General features: G+C 42.2%; 1 long non-coding RNA gene across 1 annotated transcript in view; it reads right to left on the bottom strand.

The window, feature by feature from the left end:
* The window catches only part of LOC141092395 (uncharacterized), a 34,805-nt gene extending 14,180 nt beyond the window's left edge, over positions 1-20,625 (bottom strand). The window contains exon 1 of the long non-coding RNA XR_012232786.1: positions 1,467-20,625. This is a non-coding gene — a long non-coding RNA (uncharacterized lncRNA). The remainder of the gene's footprint in view (positions 1-1,466) is intronic.
* Positions 20,626-21,926: the final 1,301 nt, after the last annotated feature.

Below are 21,926 nucleotides of genomic sequence, written 5' to 3'. Positions count from 1 at the left end.
CAGCGTCTGAGGCTCCGTCACAGCTAGCGCTGATGAATCTTCAGCGCTAGCGGTCATAGCATAACTTATATCGCGTTATGCTATAGTGTTAACGCAGCCCGTCAAGGCTATGCGTTGATAGGGCTGGTTAACGCTATGTGAACCTGGCCTAAGACAATCGCTTCCAAAGCAACGCCGAGACATCTGACAATTTGAACACAATGTGACTCAAAGCAATATGGTGTACTTGCATTTTCAGGGGGCTGCATTTCTCAACCCTTTCATCTACTGGAGAGCCACTGAAACATCTGAAAAATACTAAAAGAAGAAAATCCTTCCCCGCACTCCCCTCATCCTAATAGTAAACTACAATTCTCTGCTCTCGGCATTATCCGGTCACGGATCTGTAACAAACGCTTACAAGGGAAACTCTTCATCATCATCCTAATCACAACTTATGCCAATAACCATTTCATATAAAGTTCTTTTCTTCATCCTATAAAGATCAATATAGTAAAAAAGATGGTGGTCTCATGTTTCTGGATGGTGGTCCCATTGCCTTCAACTCTGCTGATAAGGAACAGGAAAGCAAAACAACCCCCCCTTCAAAAGAAGATATTTTACAGCAATATACAGCACAATGTGTGTATATGTATATTCACCACCGTAAGCTGGGGTCTTCGGTGTCATCATACAGTGTCATCTTCACACGTGTACTGTCCTGCTGAGATCAATTAGGCAACAATCGCCCCAAACCCGCTCCAACTTTTCTGACAATTTGGTCACACAATCGCATTCTTGCACATTGAGAGGCTGCATTCCTCCATCACTTGTATCTACTGATGGCCACTAATCTGAAAAATATCAAGGTAGAAAATCCTTCCCTGCACTCACCTCACCCTAGTAGTAATCTACAATCCTCCTCTGCTCCAGGCTTTATTCGGCCATAGATCTGTAGAGAATATCAACATTGGACATTCTCCATTCACACCACAACTCCAGCTTATGTCACTAATATTTCCACATCAAGATCTTTTGTCTAGATTACAGGATGAATAAAGTACAATAGAATGGTGGCTCACATTTCTGGATGGAGATCACACTGCTTTCTTTAGGTCTGATAAAAAAAAGAAAAACAAAGGCAAAACAACCCTCCCTTCAAAGACAATCATGTACAATATATACTGGCAAACAACTCCAGTGCAATCTGTGTATATAATATTACAGGTTAACCCCAGCATGCAGATTCCCAGCAGCCTCCAATGCTATCATACAGAGCTATCGAAACATGAGGTTCACTGTTGGAAAAGAAAACAAATTGCCCCCTAATACACTCCCACAAAATCGAAAAATTTGGACGCACCGCTGCTCATGTCTGATTGGCTGCATATTGTGGGGCCATTATTCCTCAGCCACTGATAACAAATGGATCTGAAAAATATCAAAGCAGAACAGGTTTCCTGCACTCACCTCATCTAACTGGGAACCTGCAGTACACAGCTGCCCAGTCTCCAATACTGACACTTTATCTGACCCTGCCGAGATCAGTAAGACCATCGCCTCCAAAGCAGTTCCGAGCCGTCTGACAATTTGGACATAATGTGGCTATAGTTTCACAGTGTACTTGCATTTTCAGGGGGCTGCATTTCTCAATCACTTCATTATACCGTACTGGAGAGCCACGGATAAACAAACATCTGAAAAATACTAAAAAAGAAAATCCTTCCCCGCACTCCTCTCATTCTGATGGTAAACTACAATTCTCTGCGCTCAGCATTATACGGTCACAGATCTGTAAAGCCCCCGTTCCACACTGCGATATCGCTGTAAAGTCACCCATTTTGTGACGTTGCAGCGATATTGCTAGCGATATCGCTACATGTGACACTTACCTCCGACCGGCTCCCCCGCTGGTTATCGCTGATCGCGCGAGAAGCTCCTGGACAATTCCTCGTCAGCCACTTCCTGTGGCGCCAACGAGCGACGTGTGGAGCCGGGCGGGAGGACGCAGGATCGCCGCGTCTGACAGGTAAGTAGCGACCCCCGACCCCAGCGATATCGCTGGTGAGATCTGCCTGTGTGGCAGCTCACTAGCGACCACCTAGCGATGCACCAGCTATCCTAACCGCGTCATATTGCTAGTCGGGATCGCTGGTGCATCGCTAGGTGTAACGTTACCCTAACAGACGCTTACATTGGAAAGTCTTCATCATCCTTATTATAACTTATGCCAATAACAATTTCATATAGATCCTTTCTTCGTACTATAAAGATCAATAAAGTACAAAATAATGGTGGCCTCACGTTTCTCGATGGTGGTCCCATTGCCTTCAACTCTGCTGATAAAGAACAGGAAAACAAAAACAGCCCCACCCTCTTCAAGAAAACATTTTACAGCATCTACAGCACAATGTGTGTATATCTATTTGTATATTCACCGCAGTAAGCAGGGGGTCTAGTAATCTTCAGGGCCATCATACAGGGGTCTTCACATGATCTGTCCTGCTGAGATCAATAAGACGACAATCGCCCCAACCCACCTCCAACTTACCTGATTATTTAGACACACAATCTTATTCTTGCACTTTGAGGGGCTGCATTCCTCAACCATTTGTCTCTACTGGAGGACCACTAATCTGAAAAATGTCAAGCGAGAAAACCCTTCCCTGCACTCACCTCATCCCCACAGTAAATTACAACTCACCTTGTCTCAATCTCTGCTGACAGCATCATTCAGTGACAGATCTGAAGATATGTCTATGACATATCCTCACCACAACTCCATCATCTATGGCACTATTTCCATATCAAATTATCATCTCAATAGTATAAGAACATTAAAGTACAATATGACGGTGGTCTCACGTTTCTGGATGAGGGTCCAGCACCAAATTCAGATGCCTTCTTTAACTCTGATAATAAAGAACAGTGACACAAAACAAATCCCCCTTCAAGATCATATACAACAATATATACGGACATTTCCCATGTAATATGTGCATATATATATCTGTATATTCACCACAGTAAGCTGCTCGCAGTCTTCAGTGAAACTGAATGCGGTCACAGATCTATACAGAACACTGGAAAGTCTCCATCATCACCCAAATTACAACAATTTCTGACAATAACATTTTCACATAAAGAGCTTTTCTTTGTGCTATAGGATTAATAAATAAGATGGTGGTCTCACATTTCTGGATGGTGGTCCTGTGCCAAATAAAGTTGCCTTCTTCAATTCTAAAGATAAAAGAACGGGAAAAGAAGACCCCCCCCCCCCCCCCCAATTCAAATATAATATATGTGACTGTATTCTACACAGTATGCAGGTTTCCAATCATCTTCAGTGCCTTCATCCAAGGGTTTCCATACCAGAACTGGCTGCTGAGATCAATAAGACAAATCGCCTCAAACTTATCGGACAATGTGGACACACTGCTGCTCATGGTTACAGAGTCACTTTCAGAACACAGGGGCTGCAGTCCTACACCATGTTTTAATTTCTTTTGCAGAGACACTGATAAAAACTGGATCTGAAAAAATAAAGTGAGAAAACCCTTCCCTCCACTCACCTCATCCTCATAGTAAACTACAAATCACCTTGTCTCAATCTCTGACAGCATCATTCAGTGACAGATCTGTAAATATATGACATATCCTCACAACTCCATCATCTATGGCACAGTTTCCATATCAGATTCTTTTCTCAATAGTACAAGAACAATAAAGTACAATAAGACGGCGGTCTCACGTTTCTGGATGAGGGTCGGGTGCAAATTCAGTTGCCTTCTTTAACTCTGATAATAAAGAACAGTAACACAAAACAAATCCCCCTTCAAGATCATATACAACGATATACACAGACATTTCCCATGTAATATGTGCATATATATATATATATCTGTATATTCACCAAAGAAAGCTTCTCCTAGCAATCTTCAGTGCCATCATACAGGGGTCTCCATAGTTGATCTGCACTGTTGAAATTAATAAGACAATCGCCCCAAATCCTCTCCAAATGGACTGACAATTTGGGCACTATTGCTTAAATTTGATGATTTACTTGCATTTTGGGGGGCCATTATTCCTCCACCACTTTATTATATTGTCGAGCCACCGAGAAACAGATCTGAAAAACATTAAACGGGAAATCCTTTCCTGCACTCACCTCCTCCTAATAGTAAACTGCATTTCTCCTCTGCGCCATCACCGCTCCCGGCATTGTCCTGTGTGTAACGAGATCCACCTTATGCCACTAATATTTCCACTTACAGAGCTTTTAACAGAACTACAGGATCAATAACACACCAAGATGGTGGTCTTACTTTTCTCTATTGGGGTCCTGGGTCATATTCAGCTGCAAGTTCAACTCTGATGACAAAGAACAGAAAAGCAAAACAAGTCCCTGCTCCCCCAAACTGTTAAAAGTAAAAGGAGCAAAAAAAAAAAAACCCTCTGACTGTTACAACAAAATACACTGGCAACATCTGTAGTCCAATATGTCCAGAACAGTAAGAGGCTTACTGGAAATCTTCAGCGCCATCATACAGGGGTCTCCAGACTTGCACTGCCCTGCTGAGATCAATAACACAATCACCCCAAACCCACTCATACATATTTGACAACTGGAAACCCCGTTGCTCAAATTTATTAGCATACTTGCGTTTTGTTGTGGCCGCATTTCCCTACCACTTTAATTTCTTGGAGCTACTGATGACAAAGATCTAAAAAACATCAAGTGGGAAACCCGACCCTGCACTCACCTCTCCCTAATAGGACACTGAATGCGGTCACAGATCTATACAGAACACTGGAAAGTCTCCATCATCACCCAAATTACAACAACTTCTTCCAATAACATTTTCACATAAATAACTTTTCTTTGTGCTATAGGATTAATAAATAAGATGGTGGTCTCACATTTCTGGATGGTGGTCCTGTGCCAAATTATGTTGCCTTCTTCAACACTAAAGATCAAAAACAGGAAAACAAGACACCCCCCCTTATCCAAGAAAATATTTTACATCAATATACAGCACAATATGTGTATATAAATATGTCTGCATATTCCCCACAGTAAGCAGGGGTCAATAATCTTCAGTGCCATCATACAAGGGTCTTCACACGTGTACTGTCCTACTGAGAACAATAAGATGACAATCGCCCCCAAATCTCCAATTTAACTGACTATTTAGACACACACTCGTGTTCTTACACTTTGAGGGGCTGCATTCCGCAAACATTTGTATGTACTGGAGGACCACTAATCTGAACAATATCAAACAAGAAAACCCTTCCCTGCACTCACCTCACCCTAGCAGTAATCTACAATCCTCCTTTGCTCCCGGCATTATCCGGCCATAGATCTGTAGAGAACATCAACGTAGGACAATCTCCATTCACACCACAACCCCAACTTATATCACCAATATTTCCAGGTCAGGATTTTTTTCTCTACACTGAATTACAATAAGATGGTGGTCTCACATTTCTGGTCGGTCCTGTTGCGTCCTTTAGGTCTGATAATAAAAGAACAAAGAAAAACAACCTCCCCCATAACAAAATCATTTACACCAATATATAGCGGCAATCTCCTCCAGTGGAATCTGTATATAGTTTAGATTTACCCCAGTAAGCCGGCTTCCAGCAATCTTCAGTACAATCATACAGGGCTATGGAACTTCACTGTTGGGATCAAGAAGAAAACAAATTGCCCCCAAACACACTCCCACTCATCTAACACTTTGGACGCACCGCTGCTCATGTCTGATTGTCTGCATATTGTGGGGCCATTATTCCTCAGCCACGGATAAGAAATGGATCTGAAAAATATCAAGCGAGAAAATCCTTCCCTGCACTCACCTCCTCCCATCAGTAATTCTCCTCTGCTCCCGACATCATCATTTCACCGATCTGGAAATAATTCCAAAATAGGACAAGCTCCATCATCACCACAACTCCATCATCTATGCCACCATTTCACTAACAATAGTCTTTACTCTATAGCATAGGCTCAATAAAATGCAGTAAGATTGTGGTCTCACGTTTCTGGATGATGGTCCCATTGACTTCTTTAACTCTGATGATAAAGAAGAAAGCAAAACATCTACCCCCCTTAAAGAAAAATACTTTACAGCAATATTCAGCATCTATACAATATGTGTATATGGATCTGTATATTTATCACCACAGTAATTAGATGTCTAGCAATCTTCAGTGTCATCATACAGGGGTCTTCACACGATGTGTCCTGCTGAGATCAATAAGACAACAATCGCCCCAAACCCGCTCCAACTTATCTGACAATTTGGTCACACAATCGCATTCCTGCACATTGAGAGGCTGCATTCCTCCATCACTTGTATCTACTGATGGCCACTAATCTAAAAAATATCAAGATAAAAAACCTTTCCCTGCACTCACCTCACCCTAGCAGTAATCTACAATCCTCCTCTGCTCCAGGCTTTATTCGGCCATAGATCTGTACAGAATATCAACATTGGACAATCTCCATTCACACCACAACTCCAGCTTATGTCACTAATATTTCCACATCAAGATCTTTTGTCTAGATTACAGGATGAATAAAGTACAATATAATGGTGGCTCACATTTCTGGATGGAGATCACACTGCTTTCTTTAGGTCTGATGATAAAAAAAAGGAAAAACAAGGCAAAACAACCCTCCCTTCAAAGACAATCATGTACAATATATACTGGCAAACAACTCCAGTGCAATCTGCGTATATAATATTACAGGTTAACCACAGGACGCCGATTCCCAGCAGCCTCCAATGCTATCATACAGAGCTATCGAAACATGAGGTTCACTATTGGAAAAGAAAAAAATTGTCCCCCAAACATGCTCCAACACATCTTAACGTTTGGACACATCGCTGCTCATGTTTGCTTGCCTGTATATTGTAGGGTTGTAGTCCTCATCCACTCTGTATTACTGTAGAGCTGCTGATAAACGGATCTGAAATAAATCAAGGCAGAAAATATTTCACTGTACTCCCCTCATCTAACAGGGAACCTGCAGTACACAGCTGCCCCGTCACCGATACGGACACTTCATCTGTCCCTGCCGAGACCAATAGAGCCGGGGTCACACTGCGCTATGACAGTCCGTTTAACGGACTGCTTTACACCGCAGTATAACGCGGTGTAGTGGTCCGTTAACGCTGCCATAGCCCCCCATTGAGTAGCGCATCGCGACGTATGCCGTAAAGTGACACACGTTCGCGATGTGCCGTTAAGCACTGACGGAGCCTTGGACGCGGCCTGCAGCGTCTGAGGCTCCGTCACAGCTAGCGCTGATGATTCATCAGCGCTAGCGGTCATAGCATAACTTATATCGCGTTATGCTATAGTGTTATCGCAGCCCGTCAAGGCTATGCGTTGATAGGGCTGCTAACGCTATGTGAACCTGGCCTAAGACAATCGCCTCCAAAGCAACTTTGAGACATCTGACAATTTGAACACAATGTGATTCAAAGCTATATGGTGTACTTGCATTTTCAGGGGGCTGCATTTCTCAACCCTTTCATCTACTGGAGAGCCACTGATAAACATCTGAAAAATACTAAAAGAAGAAAATCCTTCCCCGCACTCCCCTCATCCTAATAGTAAACTACAATTCTCTGCTCTCGGCATTATCCGGTCACGGATCTGTAACAAATGCTTACAAGGGAAACTCTTCATCATCATCCTAATCACAACTTATGCCAATAACAGTTTCATATAAAGTTCTTTTCTTCATCCTATAAAGATCAATATAGTAAAAAAGATGGTGGTCTCATGTTTCTGGATGGTGGTCCCATTGCCTTCAACTCTGCTGATAAGGAACAGGAAAGCAAAACAACCCCCCCTTCAAAAGAAGATATTTTACAGCAATATACAGCACAATATGTGTATATTCACCACCGTAAGCTGGGGTCTTCAGTGCCATCATACAGGGGTCTTCACACGTGTACTGTCCTGCTGAGATCATTAAGGCGACAAACGCCCCCAACTCGCTCCAACTTATCTTACTATTTAGACACACAGTCGCGTTCTTACACTTTGAGGGGCTGCATTCCTCAACCACTTTCTTTACTGGAGGACCACTAATCTGAAAAATATCAAGCGAGAAAATCCTTCCCTGCACTCACCTCACCCTAGCAGTAATCTACAATCCTCCTCTGCCCCTGGCATTATCCGGCCATAGATCTGTAGAGAACATCAAGGTAGGACAATCTCCATTCACACCACAACTACATCTTATCTCACTAATATTTCAAAATTCAGATTTAGTACTTAAGACTACAGGATGAATAAATTACAATAATAAGATGGTGGTCTCACATTTCTGGTCGGTCCTGTTGCCTCCTTTAGGCCTGATGATAGATAAACAGTAAAGAAAAACAACCTCCCCCTACATGTAAACCATTTACAACAATATATAGTGGCAATCTCCTCCAGTGCAATCTGTATATAGTTTAGATTTACCCCAGTAAGCCGACTCCCGGCAATCTTCAGTTCAATCATACAGGGCTATGGAACTTCACTGTTGGGATCAACAAGAAAACAAATTGCCCCCAAACGCACTCCCACTCATCTAACACTTTGGACGCACCGCTGCTCATGTCTGATTGTCTGCATATTGTGGGGCCATTATTCCTCAGCCACGGATAAGAAATGGATCTGAAAAATGAGGGAAAATCCTTCCCTGCACTCACCTCCTCCCAATAGTAATCTGCATTTCTCCTCTGCCCCATCTCTGCTCCCAACATTATCATTTCACAGATCTGGAAATAATTCCTACATAGGACAATCTCCCATCGTCACCACAACTCCATCATCTATGCCACCATTTCACTAACAATAGTCTTTTCTCTACAGCATAGTTTCATTAAACTGCAATAAGATGGTGGGGTCACATTTCTGGAGGACGGTCAAGTGCCAAATTTAGATCTGCAAGTTAAAAACAGTAAAGCAAAACTGATCCCCCCCTTCAAGCACAATCATTTACAACAATATATAATGTCAAACAACTCCAATGCAATGTGTATATATATATATATATATATATTTATTATAGAGTTACCATAGTAAGCCGGTTCCCAGCAATCTGCAGTGAAATCACACAGGGTTATGGAAACATGAACTTCACTGTTGGGATGAAGAAAACATATCGCCCCCAAAACCCACTCCAACTCCTCTACAAATTTGTACACCCCACTGCTCATGTTTGCTTGTCTGCATATTGTGGGGACCGTAATTCCTCAACCACTCTATTACTGTAGAGCCTCAGATGACAAATGGATCTGAAAAATATCAAAAGCAGAACATGTTTCCTGCACTTACCTGATCTAGCTGGGAACCTGCAGGGCACAGCTGCCCCGTCACCGATACTGACACTTCATCTGCCCCTGCCGAGATCAATAAGACCATCGCCTCTGAAGTAACGCGCCAAGCAGTCTGACAATTCGGACACAAAATTGCCAGTTTATAGTGTAGTTGCTTTTTCAGGGGGCTGCATTTCTCAACCACTTCATGTTACTAGAGAGCCACCGTTTATCCCCTTTCTCCATTTCTGCTCCCAACAATATCCTTAATCACAACTTATGCAAATAGCATTTTCATATAAAGATCCTTGCTTACTTCTATAAAGCACAAATAGATGGTGGTTTCACGTTTCTGGACGATGGTCCCATTGCCTTCAACTCTGCTAATAAAGGACAGGAAAGCAAAGCAAACCCCCCTTTTCAAGTAAAATATTTTACAGAAATACACAGCATCTATAGCACAATATGTGTATATCTATTTGTATAGTCACCACAGTAAGCAGGGGTCTAGCAATCTTCTATGTAATCATACAGGGGTCTTCACACATTTAGCTGCGCTGATGGAGATTAATTAGAAGACAATCGCGCCAAACCAACTCCAACTTATCTCTCCGTTTACGCACAATCTTTGAGGGGCTGTATTCCTCAACCACTTTGTTTTATTGGAAGATCCTCCCCCGCACTCACCTCACCCTAGTAGTAACCTACAATCCTCCTCTACTCCCGACATTATCCAGACAAAGATCTGTAGAGAATATCAACGTTGGACAAGGTCCATTCACAGCACAACTACAACTAATATTTTCATCTCAAGATCTTTTGTCTAGACTACAGGATGAGTAAAGTACAATAGGATGATGGTCTCACTTTTCTGGATGGAGATCACACTTTCTTTAGATCTGGTGATAAAAAAAGTGAAGCAAAACAACCCCCTCCTTCATAAGCAATCATTCACAATATATACTGGCAAACAACTCCAGTGCAATCTGTATATACACCGCATATTATAGGTTTACCACAGTACACCGGTTCCCAGCAATCTCCAATGCTATTTATTTCTATAACACCATTGGTTCCATGGTGCTGTACATGAGAAGGGGTTACTTACAAATTACAGATATCACTTACAAACTTACAATCACAGACTGATACAGAGGGGAGAGGACACTGCCCTTTCGGGCTTACATATTACATGATGTTGGGGAAGGAGGCAGTAGGTTGGGGGGGGGGGGGGGGGGGGGGGGGCAGCAGCTCTGGTTTTGGTGAGGCGGTATATCTTACAGAGCTATCGAAACTATGAGGTTCACTGTGGGAAAAGAAAACAAATGTCCCCCAAACATGCCGTTGCTCATGTTTGCTTGTCTGGATATTGTGCGGTTGTGTTCCTCATCCACTCTGTGGCTGTAGAGACATTGATAAACTGATCTGATAGTTTCTGTCTCTATTTCCCTGCACTCACCTCATCTAACTGGGAACCTGCAGTGCATAGCTATCCAGTCTCAGACGCTTCCATGTCATCTGCCCCTGCTGATAAGGAACAGGAAAGCAAAACAATCCTCCTTTTCAAGAACAATCTTTTACAACAATACACCACATCTATTGTAGTGTGTGTGTGTGTGTGTGTGTGTGTGTGTGTGTGTGTTTGCGCGTGTATATACTATAGGTTCCTAGCAATCTTCAGTGCCATCATACAGGGGGTCGTCACATGGATCTGCCCTGATGAGGTTAATAAGTATTACCCCAAACACACTCTCCACTGGTCTGATAGTTTGTATGTACTTGTACTTTGTGGGGGCTGCATTCCTCAACCGCTGGGGCAAATAATCTAAAAAAAAAACACAAGCGAGAATCCTATCCTGCACTCATCCATTTGTAATAGTAAACTGCAATCCACCTCCGCTCCATCCCTGATGGAGGCACAGTAAGACATACACCTAAATCAGATATTGTGCTTACATTTTGTGGTGGTTGAATTCCTCACCTTCTTTATTCTAGTGGAGGTCCACAGATAAACTGATCTGAAAAATACTTAGAGGAAAGCCTTTCCTGCACTCATAGTAAACTACACCTCTCTTTTGCTTCATCACTGCCCTCGGCATTATCCGGGCATAGATCTGTAATGAATTACAGCATAGGACACTGTCGATCGACCTCAACACCAAATTATGTCACAAATTTTCAAGTCAAGATAAAGAAAAAATATTGGCCTTGCACGCATCTGGATGGGAGTCCAGGATCAAGTTTGCCTTCATTAACTCAGATGATAGAACAGTAAAGCAACCACCTGCCCTTTAGGCTTTATCTTTTGCAATGAATATTGGTAAACACATCCAGAATCTGTATATTTACCACAATAAACAGCTTCCTATCAATCTTCAGAGACATTAAACAGGGGTCGTCACACTTGAAGTCCACTGCCAAGAAGATCAATGGCCCCAAAACCCACTCCAACTTATCTGATAATTCGGACACAGGAGTACTTGCGCTTCGTGGGGTTACATTCCTCAAACACTGTTGTAGTGGAGGGCTACTAATCTGAAAATTATTAGGTGAGAAAATGTTTCCTGTACTCACATCGTAATGAATCTTCTGTTAAGTCATACATGGCTATTCAACAGGAAAATTGCCCAAAGCGCACTCCCAACTTATCTCACAATGTTATCATACAGCTCAAGTTTGATAATATCCTTTGTGCTTTGTGTTTCTCATTCACCTTGTTCTATTGCAGAGGCAGATTACATATTGATCTGAAGTAACAAGGGAGAAAGGCCTGTTCTGCACTTGCCAACTAAACTGAAAATCGCCGGTTGCACCTGTCCCTGGCGTTATATTGCTGTAGATTTGTAAAGAATTCTAACATAGGACAGCCTCCATTGTTACCACAATGCCAACTTAAGCCACTAATATTTCCCAAAGTCAATTCCTTTCACCGTACTACAGGATCCATAAAATACATCTAGCTGGCGGGGGATCTCATTCTTCTGGATGCCGGTCTTGGTACAAATTTAGAGGGCGCCTTGAGGAATTCTGATTTTAAAAAAAAGAAAACAAAAAACAAAGCCCAAACAAATCCCTTCTCCTTTAAGCATAAGACTTATATAAATGCATATTGTCAAACATATATTTCACCACAGTAAGGAGCTTCCTAATACCTTCAGTAATATACACAAGTCAAAGATTATGGCTGGCAATCGCTCACAAACTCATTTCGAGACGTATGACAGCGTGGACGCACCATTACTCAAGTTTGTTAATGGTGTACTTGCAGTTTGTAGCGGCTACATTCCTCTATTAGAGGGTCACTTTACAAAAGGGATCTGAAAAATATTAAGGGAGAAAAGCCCTTCCTGTACTCACCTCCATTTGTAAACTGTACTGCACCTTAACTTTTGATAATCGAATTGCTGGGATTATGAAATCACCCCAAACTGACCAAGTAGACTGACATTTTGGGCACATGGCTGCTCAAGAATGATAGCGTGCTTTCCTTCTTTAGAGGATGTTATTCCTAAACCATTTTATTTCTGCTGAAGAACCCAGCGATGAATGGGTCTGAAAAAAAAGACAAAACAAAAAACATTCCTGCACTCACCTCACCCTAATCATAAACTGTATTTCACCACTGCTCCATCAATGCCCATGGCATCATCCAGTCATATTCCCAAATTAGGATCTTTTCCCAATACTATGGGATCAATAATGCATGCTACTGTTTTTAGGGGTCAGGTTTAGTGGTGGTGGGCTCACGCTAAATTCAGTTGCCGTCATACAAAGACAGTGAAGCAAAATACCCCACCCATCCCCATATAAAAATCATTTTTTCGCAATATATATCACAAGCCATTTTCTACCACTTCAGTGAAACCATACAGGGCTCGTCACACTTGAACTGCACTGCTAAGAAAATTCACTCCAAACCCACTATTTAACTTGGACACGATTGCTCAAGAATTGTCCCAAACTTGCATTTTGAGGAGGCAGCATTCCTCATCGGGTGCGATACAGTGGACTCAATTAGTAATGACAGATCTGAAATATAATCAAGAAAAGGCTTTCCTGCCTTCACCAAATCCAAAAGGTAAACTACGATTCACTTCTACACAATCACTGCTCCTAACATTATCACCTCTCAACTGTAAAGGGCAGTCTCCATCGACATCTCTATACCACCAATTGTCAGGAAGGACGTCTCTTGTTAGGGCATAAAAGTGATGAAAAAAGTGAAGCGAGAAATCACTACACTATCTTCAAAAAGATGTGTATATGGATTTGTATATTTACCACAGTAAGAATGTTTCTAGCAATCGTCAAGAGAAATTATGCAAGGCAATCGAAGCTTGAATGGCACTGGTGAAATCATAGAGAACAATAGTCCAAAAACCTCAGTTTGATCATGTTCTCGGGATTCCGTGGGGCCTGCAGTTAAACTGGAAACCCACCGATCGAAATCTGATCTGAAAAATACCAAGACGCAACACCTTTCCTGCTGTACTCATCGAAGTAGAAACCGCAATGTGCTTCTGTTGCCGTTAGCAGGTTCTTGTTCATCTGTTGAAATGGTGCAGGACACAAAGATTACCAAACCAGATGCCGGAGGAGAAAGGGGTAGCCCTTTACTGATAAAATCTGTGTATATTGATAGATTGTGGGCAACTACTCACATCACTATAATAGAAAAAAAATCATATAGGATATGAGTTTGCATTACCTCAGTTGAATGAACATTTCATAACTACTTGTGTATTTTCAATGCCTGCCTAACTAGTACTGAGATGATAGCCATGTATAACAAATCGTATACAAGAAAATAAATCCCCATATAAAACCCTTCTATTACAGAAAGCTGAAGAGACAAATCAAAGAAAAACCACTGGTATTACCGTGTCCTACATACACCAGGCCACATGAAATCTTCATTTGTTAAGTGTCCTCTTCTTGAGTCGTCACTGTGGAAAATAGTTCGATGCCAGCATACTACACCAGAGTTTGACTGCAAAGGTTCTTTTATAATTTATTGTTATAAACATAATGTTCACATTTTGCAAGATATGTCTGCCTTTCATTGCAGAATGTTATACATGCTGCACTGTTATTGAAAACTCAAGTTGTTTATGGTCTTTTTCTATCAATTATAACCCTATTTCACCCCACTGACCTGAATATTGTTGCTTTGAGAGTGGCAACACATTAACAGAATGGACAAATTTCTTCCAGAAACAGCTCCACTTGTCCATGGGCCATCTGGAATATTTTAGCATTTTGACTTCAGTTCAAAGTCTTTATGGCCAATATTACACAATTTCTCCCACCTATTCCTGTTGCAGACCCCTTCCTGCAAGATTTTTTTTCACAAAAACTTAGTTCAGTAGAAACTTGAACACATTGGATTGATACATGGCCATATGTTCTCATTTTACGCAATATTTTTCTTTGCAAATGTTTGAAATAGTGATTTAGCTAGGCAAGTACTGGGCAACCCCTTTAAGAGATAAAAGTTGATATTCTGGCTTATACGGCACAAAATGAAAATTAAAGTTGTAGTATAACTGTCAAGAGATGACAAAGCTCTCCCCACCAAATATAGAAGACAGCAATTTCTTGTAGAGTAAATCTTTGAACATTATACCATACTTTGTTGGTTCCATAAAACAGGTTGTCTAGGTTTAGTCTGCAGCCACTATCAGATTTGTGAACCCTCATAGTATGCACAGCATCATGTTTATCAGGCGCCAGGACCGTGACCATCAATTTGCAGACATGCAAACTAGAAATGCTTGGTCTCACTCGATAGATTGAGTGATGCCAGTCTAGCTGGAATGTGCCTGAAGTATCATACTGTTAAAAGACATCCCCTTTCCCACACTCCCATTACCCCCTCTGGCACTGTAGACATACACAGTTTACCTTCAGCTGAATGTGTCAGTTTAAGTATATGCAAAATGAAGAGCTGCCTCTGTGTGAAACCTGCATCAGGGTTCTTCATCACGCAGCAAAAAGGTTCCGTAGCTTTGTAGACATACAAATACATTGTATGCCGATGTTCAGAAGCTGTATATAATATTTTAAGTCTGAAAGTCATTCTCCTGTGGTCATAGGGACAAAACACCAAGTGGTGAGGACAGTGATCATTTATTTGGGGGTAAAGGGGAATTCCAAATATCAATCTTTCTTATCACATGCAGTAGTCTAGCTCCCCCCTCCATTTCATAAAAATAGTTAAGCTTTGTATAAATGCTCTCCCAGTCACAGCTTGTACACCATTACAAACAGCCATTGTATTTTTTTTTTTTTTTTTAACTTGTAGATCAGGTAATCCCCATTTGAAGTGAATGATAGAAAGCATAGGGGTAATAACCAGGCAAATGAATAAACATAATGAGAAATTCCAGGTTCAGCAGCAGCCTGGACTTCCTCTTCATGTTAGTTTTGTCCAAAGGCAGGGGACAGATGCCAGCGGATTGGGCACTGGGGTCATGTGTCACAACTGCACCAGAGCCCTGGGGAAAGAGAGTGCAGACATCGCAGGAACAGCACATGATTAGAGCAAGATTTAGTTTATAGCCCCCAAAAAATTAAGATCAAGGAGGTTGTGCTAGTAGTGGACAAACCCTTTAAGGGTCCACAGGACAAACCCACCTGCCGTAACCCCTTTTTACTAGAGGAAAAACCAAACACATGAGCATACCTTTTCAGTGCTGCCAAGACACGATACCAAGTTGCCCAGACATCATAAACCTCTTACTTGTAAAAGCTCCTGATTTGGCAGAGCAGGAAACTTGGTTATGTCTCTGAACTCCATTTCCGAGGATGGAGAGATCACAAAGAAAACAAGAAAATGAATTGTATGGTAACGGATAAAAAGTTGAGTAGAAGTTTTCAGTGGTATTGTGTAAAGTTGTCAGCAGTTGTGTATAACAATTTATTTAAGTTATAGCAACATACCACACAGTCAATTGTAAAGATTCAGAGTATAAACTACTATAATCTTGCAGTAATTCAGCTTTGACACAGTTTCAGATTCTAAAACTGTATAACTACATATACAGCCATTACAGGCTGGAAGTGTTTTTTGTGGGGGACTATAAGCAGATTTTAAAGTTTTGCTTGTGGCAATGAATGCACTAACTTCTACATGGACACTACACAAAGCAGAATTGGCAAAAAAAAAATAACAGGCACCAAAGATGTGTTAGGCCTGTTTCACACTTCAATTTTTTGTGTCAGGTGCGAGAGAGCACAAGTTTTTTTCCAGCCGCCAGAACAGACTATAGGGTTAAATTTCAGGCCGAGTGAAGTCTTTCGGGCATGCGCAAAGAAGTGCGGATCCTGCCGCCCAGAAAAACGTTACATGCTCCTTTCGGGCATGTCGGCGGACGTCAAAATTTTGGCGGATCCGCAAAAAAAAAAAAAAAAACGGCTCCAACGGATGGCCATCCATCAAGATCCGCCGGCAATGCAACTCAATGGGAAAAAACGGATCCGCCAATCAAAATGGTGGATCCGTTTTTTTTGCAAAACGGCAGATCTTTACTGATAGACAAAAACTGAAGTGTGAAACAGGCCTTAATTGGAAGTGTGTGCAAATCATGCAGACTTGTTGACCTTTTAATACACTTAACTGGTAAGAGACACTGCTGACATAGGATCACTTGACATCTCCTTCATTGAGGGCATGTAACCTGACTCATTCAGGATGAGTAACCTGTCCAAGGAAATGAAATCAAAAATCTTTCAGACAGCGATCAGACGTATGTGGACATGTGTCACTTAACCTTGAAACATAAGGTCCTTCCTTGAGCTTTACAAATCCAAGACCTTTATGTTTTAGTGGCTTTACCAAGTGTAACCAAAATGTAGAGGCCTCAGGTGAGCAGAAAGACAGCTGCAGGATTGGGTGGTAGCAGAATGACCTAGACCTTGATCACTTCACTCCTGCCTGAAAATTACCATTGCGTATTTGCACCAAACCTTTAAGAAAGACATTGAAACAATATAATTTATTTTTTTAATTTAATGAATAAATTAATGTGAAAAACACAAATGCATAAGTAACTTACAGCAACAAGAACAAAGGAAAGACCTTACTTGTTTACACAGGTTTATGAAAGCATTTTTCTGATTGTCAGTCAACAGTAACACCAAAAAGACAATCCTAGGAAGAAAGGTAAAAATACATCCACATGTGTTACAGTATTCATGTAGATCTAGTTTTAAGAATTTGAAATTCATGCATTAACTGGTTGTATCATTTAATGGCGTCTACATGAATTGGTAAGCTCATTTGAATATTAAACTACAGCAATTGCTAGTTTTATAAGAAATCACCAAGGAAATGAAGACCTGTTGCAGGAACCAGATTAAGTTACCATGAAAACAGGTAATCTGTGGGCTATTTCACTCGCCTTAAAAGGGTTGTTCAGTTCCAATGTTATCGCTTATTCACAGGATACCAGTTAACTGTCCCAGTCGCTGGGGTCTGACTGCCTTGGCACCTAGCAATCTCAAGAACTGGAGTTCCGCAGAGATTTTGTATGAATGGAGAGGTGGGCAATCACACACTACCACTCCATTCATTCTTAATGAAGACTGAATGGCACATGACTCACCAAGTCCCATTCAGTTGGGGTGTAGAGCACTGGTTCTTGGAATCACTGGGGGCCACAGCTGTTAGAAGCCAAGTGATTAGAAAGCTAGCACAGAATAGGAGATAAATTGCAAACTTGAGAATAACCCTTTAAATGGTATACAGCGATCCTCTGGGACACACTTATTAGGGGAACAACTTGTTTGCTTACCAGGTATAGGGTGTGCTTGATTGTTTCAATATCCTAAAAGATTGGAAGGATCTCCTTCTTACCCATTATCTATGAAGCAGCCACAAATGGGTGAAGTTTCCTCCCAGATGTGAATTCATGTTTGAGAAGATTAAGACTGGTAAAAGTAAACAAAAAGACCGGTTGGGTTACCAGACACCTGTGCAGACAAACACACTGCTGGTGCCTGAAGCTTAGAGGTTCTAGTGGTCAAAGATCACGAAAATGAGGCTCTATGGACTGCAGCCTAATGAAAAAGAATTGAAGTTAACATGCGGTCATTGAAAGTGGTGCATGGTGTTCAGTCCCCTATAACAAGCATATGTCACATTACAGTTGTGTTATAGCAAACATTAAGATCAGCATCATAACAGAAAGCTACTAATGTCATTACATAATGAATCATTGCTTGTTAATTCTTACAGCCTACAACCTTGTTCTGATCAGAAACCCAACATGACACCCATGGGTCCTCAACAAGCTGCCCTCTAAAGTTGTAAATTAAGTAAATGTTTATTTGCAGCCAATGTGATACTTAGCCCACTAACTGGGTGGCCAGGATTGGCCGGCAAGTGAAGCATATAAATCTGTTTTCTTGGGACAGTCTATTTGGGTGGCTTATTTCAAGTACTCCGTTCTTCTCAAGGCAGATGCAGTCTTGTCTGGTTTCTGGTATGGGGTTGATCCCACAATAAAGTCTTTAATTCCGTTGCGTGGCTCCATCGATACTTGTCCGTGGTTGCAACAACTCTTCGGAGAATTCACATGGGGAAATTTATTTCTCGGCTATTAGAAAGCTCCTGCCTCAAACCAGAAATAATCTATAATATAAAATCTGCTAAAAATACCATTTCACCAATATTACATACATAGCAAAAAAGTTCTATCCACTAGCAAAGAAAAAATGGAAGTCAGTCAAATCCAGAGGCTGCCAGCAGAGGGAAGTCACCAAAATGCCACTACCCAGAAAGAACAAGAGGGGGCAGTGAAGAGCCTCATTGCATAGCACAGCCACCAAGGCGACCATATATGGCATCAGGAACAAGAGGCAATGTGTCACTGTAGAGATCAGCAGCCATATTTAGCAACAGCATAAGGGTTATGTGTCCACGGTCTAAAACTGCAGCGAAAACCCAGCTTCGTCCAAAGCGCTGCCTTTATTTGTACGCACGGGGATTCCAGACGTGCTCATTGAACACATGCTGAATCACAGCATCCTATTCATAGACTGCCATTTATTTTGCGGAGACTGAGCGTCTCTGCAAGATAAATAGGCATGATGCTGTCTATAAAGACTTGCCGCATCTTTGGATACGCAGATCTGCCACCTGCGTGTTTGCACGCATAGTGGAGATGGAATTTCATGAAATCCCTTCCACTATGCTGTAACATCTGGACACAGCGTCCAATCCGCAGCAAATCCTGAAGTAATCTAGAACGTGGAAACATACCCCAAGCCTACCACTAAACAGCAAGGTCAGAAAATGGCTACAATATGCAGCATCGGAATTAGCTCGGCCCACCGAGAACCCAGTCACAACCTGCAGCTCCGCCCACTGACTGCTAACAGCAAGCAGTAACCCGACGTATCACATTTATCTGTAGCTCCGCCCACATTATGGAGACAGTCAACAGAGGGCGGTACATAACGCGTCATCACCCCTAGCTCCGCCTACCAGCAGACCAACGGTCGGAGCCAGCAACAAAGGCGTGACGTCATAGAAGCCATCCCCGGAGCTCCGCCCTCTGCGGCCATCAAGGTCCCCACCCAGTACACAACAAACAGCCGCCATGTCTAGGACTAAACCTTCCACACAAGGATGGCGGCCATGTCTAGGACTTAAGCTATGTCCCCACATACAGAAGACTCCTGACTAAAAACCGGACTCGGTCCCAAGAAAAACGAATTTTTATGCGGCTTTTTCCAGAGCATCCACATTCTCATAGAACATAGTTTGCATTTTTAAGCCTTTTGGCATGGAAAACGCTTAAAAACCGCTTATGTGGGCACACAGCCTAAACCTTCCATACAAGGACGGCGGCCATCTCTACAGCTAAACCTCCTACTCCCCAACAAGGACGGCGGCCGGTTTATGACTGAAGCTTCTACACAAGACTGGCCGCTGTAGTTACAGGGTTGAGAAGTGCAATGGCAATTCCGCTCCTCCACCCACCATTGTAACAACACCCGGACAACAACAAGTTAATAAAATGCGAGTAAAATCTCTCTATACGGAGATATCAGCCATAACAGTCACATGACGCTATCCCCACAAGACTGCCGCTCTCACCCAGCCCAATAACCTGGTGAAATGGTATCTTAAGCTCCAATAAATGCCAGTGAGAACAAATACCTTACACGAAAGCCTGAATAATAGCCGAGAAAAGACAGCACGGGGAACAAAAGCTGTAACCGCCACACACAGAGACGTCTTCACAGCAATGAGCAGCAGTGCCAGTGGGGGAGGGTATTTATAGACTCTCATGACTTCACACACAGTCATTGTTTGTAACCTTCCGCGGTCTCTCTGTGAGGAGAACGTCATATAGTCCCTCCTTATTTTACCTCACAGAAGACACTAAAACCTTTTAAAATAAATTATTCAACTGTTTTTTCACACTGCCAGCATCATTTTTTTTTTCATTCAAAAACAAAATAAAAAGGTTACAAGCGATACTATGCATAATAGAAGCCGCTCCCCTCACGAATGACTCAGGATAAAATGGCGAATTGTTATGGCGTAGGGATATAGAAGTACCGGTGAGCGGTGTGTATGTAGTGCCGTTCATAACCAGTTGATACGTGCCTGTGTATTCTGAGCTGTGGCAGCTATGACGCACGGCCTGCAGCCTGCACCAGTGTGTATTCCGCCCTGTACACGGGGCTTATATAACAGAATGAGGGACACAGGCGGCTTTCTGTGACAACTTCCAATAAATAAGCCATGTATAACACTGGGTGTCTTCTGTACGAGCCCACAGCACCGCAAAACCCCGCTGTAAAATGACAAAACTTTTGTGAGGAAAAATGCATGTAGACGCCATGTTTCTGTATGAGAATCACAGGCACGCTGTTCTTAGGCGCTGTTCACACATTGTATTGGGAAAACGCAATTTTTACGTCAAGTTGCAGCTGTATTGCGCCATAGTAACTGACCGCACGACATTTACAGATATAACATATGAAAAAATGATGTTATCCACCTGTAATAACCAGGCGGCCGGTAACCACATCGGAAAACAGCGTTAATGTGCGTGCAGCGCCATTGTGATACCACAAAAGGGCTCCGATACTTGCTGAGTGCGAACGTGGCCTGGCGGATAGCGGTGGACGTGTTGTCCATGGGCCCGTTCACCTTCCAATGTGGAATAGCCCTCTAAACTTCTTAGGTGACAAAATGGCGCCGCACGCATTTTACTTCAAACTGTGGTCAGACGCAGTTTGTTTTCCTTGCAGTCCATACGGTAAAATACGCCCATCTGAGCCCAGCCTTATACATACTTCACAACATGATTTTTGCTACACAAAGAAAAAAACAAAGCAAAAAAATACCCCAACGTCTTAGGCCAGTGATGGCGAGCCTTTCTGAGACCGAGTGCCCAAACTGCAACTTAAACCCAATTATTTATGACGAAGTGCCAACACGTGCCAAATGCCCCATTATGATCCCCTTCATGCAGGAACATGCCCCATCATGATCCCCTTCATGTAGAAATATGCCCCATCATGATCCCCTTCATGCAGAAATATGCCCCATCATGATCCCCTTCATGCAGAAATATGCCCCATCATGATCCCCTTCAT

The sequence above is a fragment of the Dendrobates tinctorius genome, unplaced genomic scaffold (assembly GCF_039654945.1).
Source record: "Dendrobates tinctorius isolate UK_male_01 unplaced genomic scaffold, ASM3965494v1 ptg000059l, whole genome shotgun sequence".
Lineage (NCBI taxonomy): Eukaryota > Metazoa > Chordata > Amphibia > Anura > Dendrobatidae > Dendrobates > Dendrobates tinctorius.
Note: the sequence above shows the minus strand (reverse complement) of the source record. Positions and strands in the feature narration are given on the sequence as shown.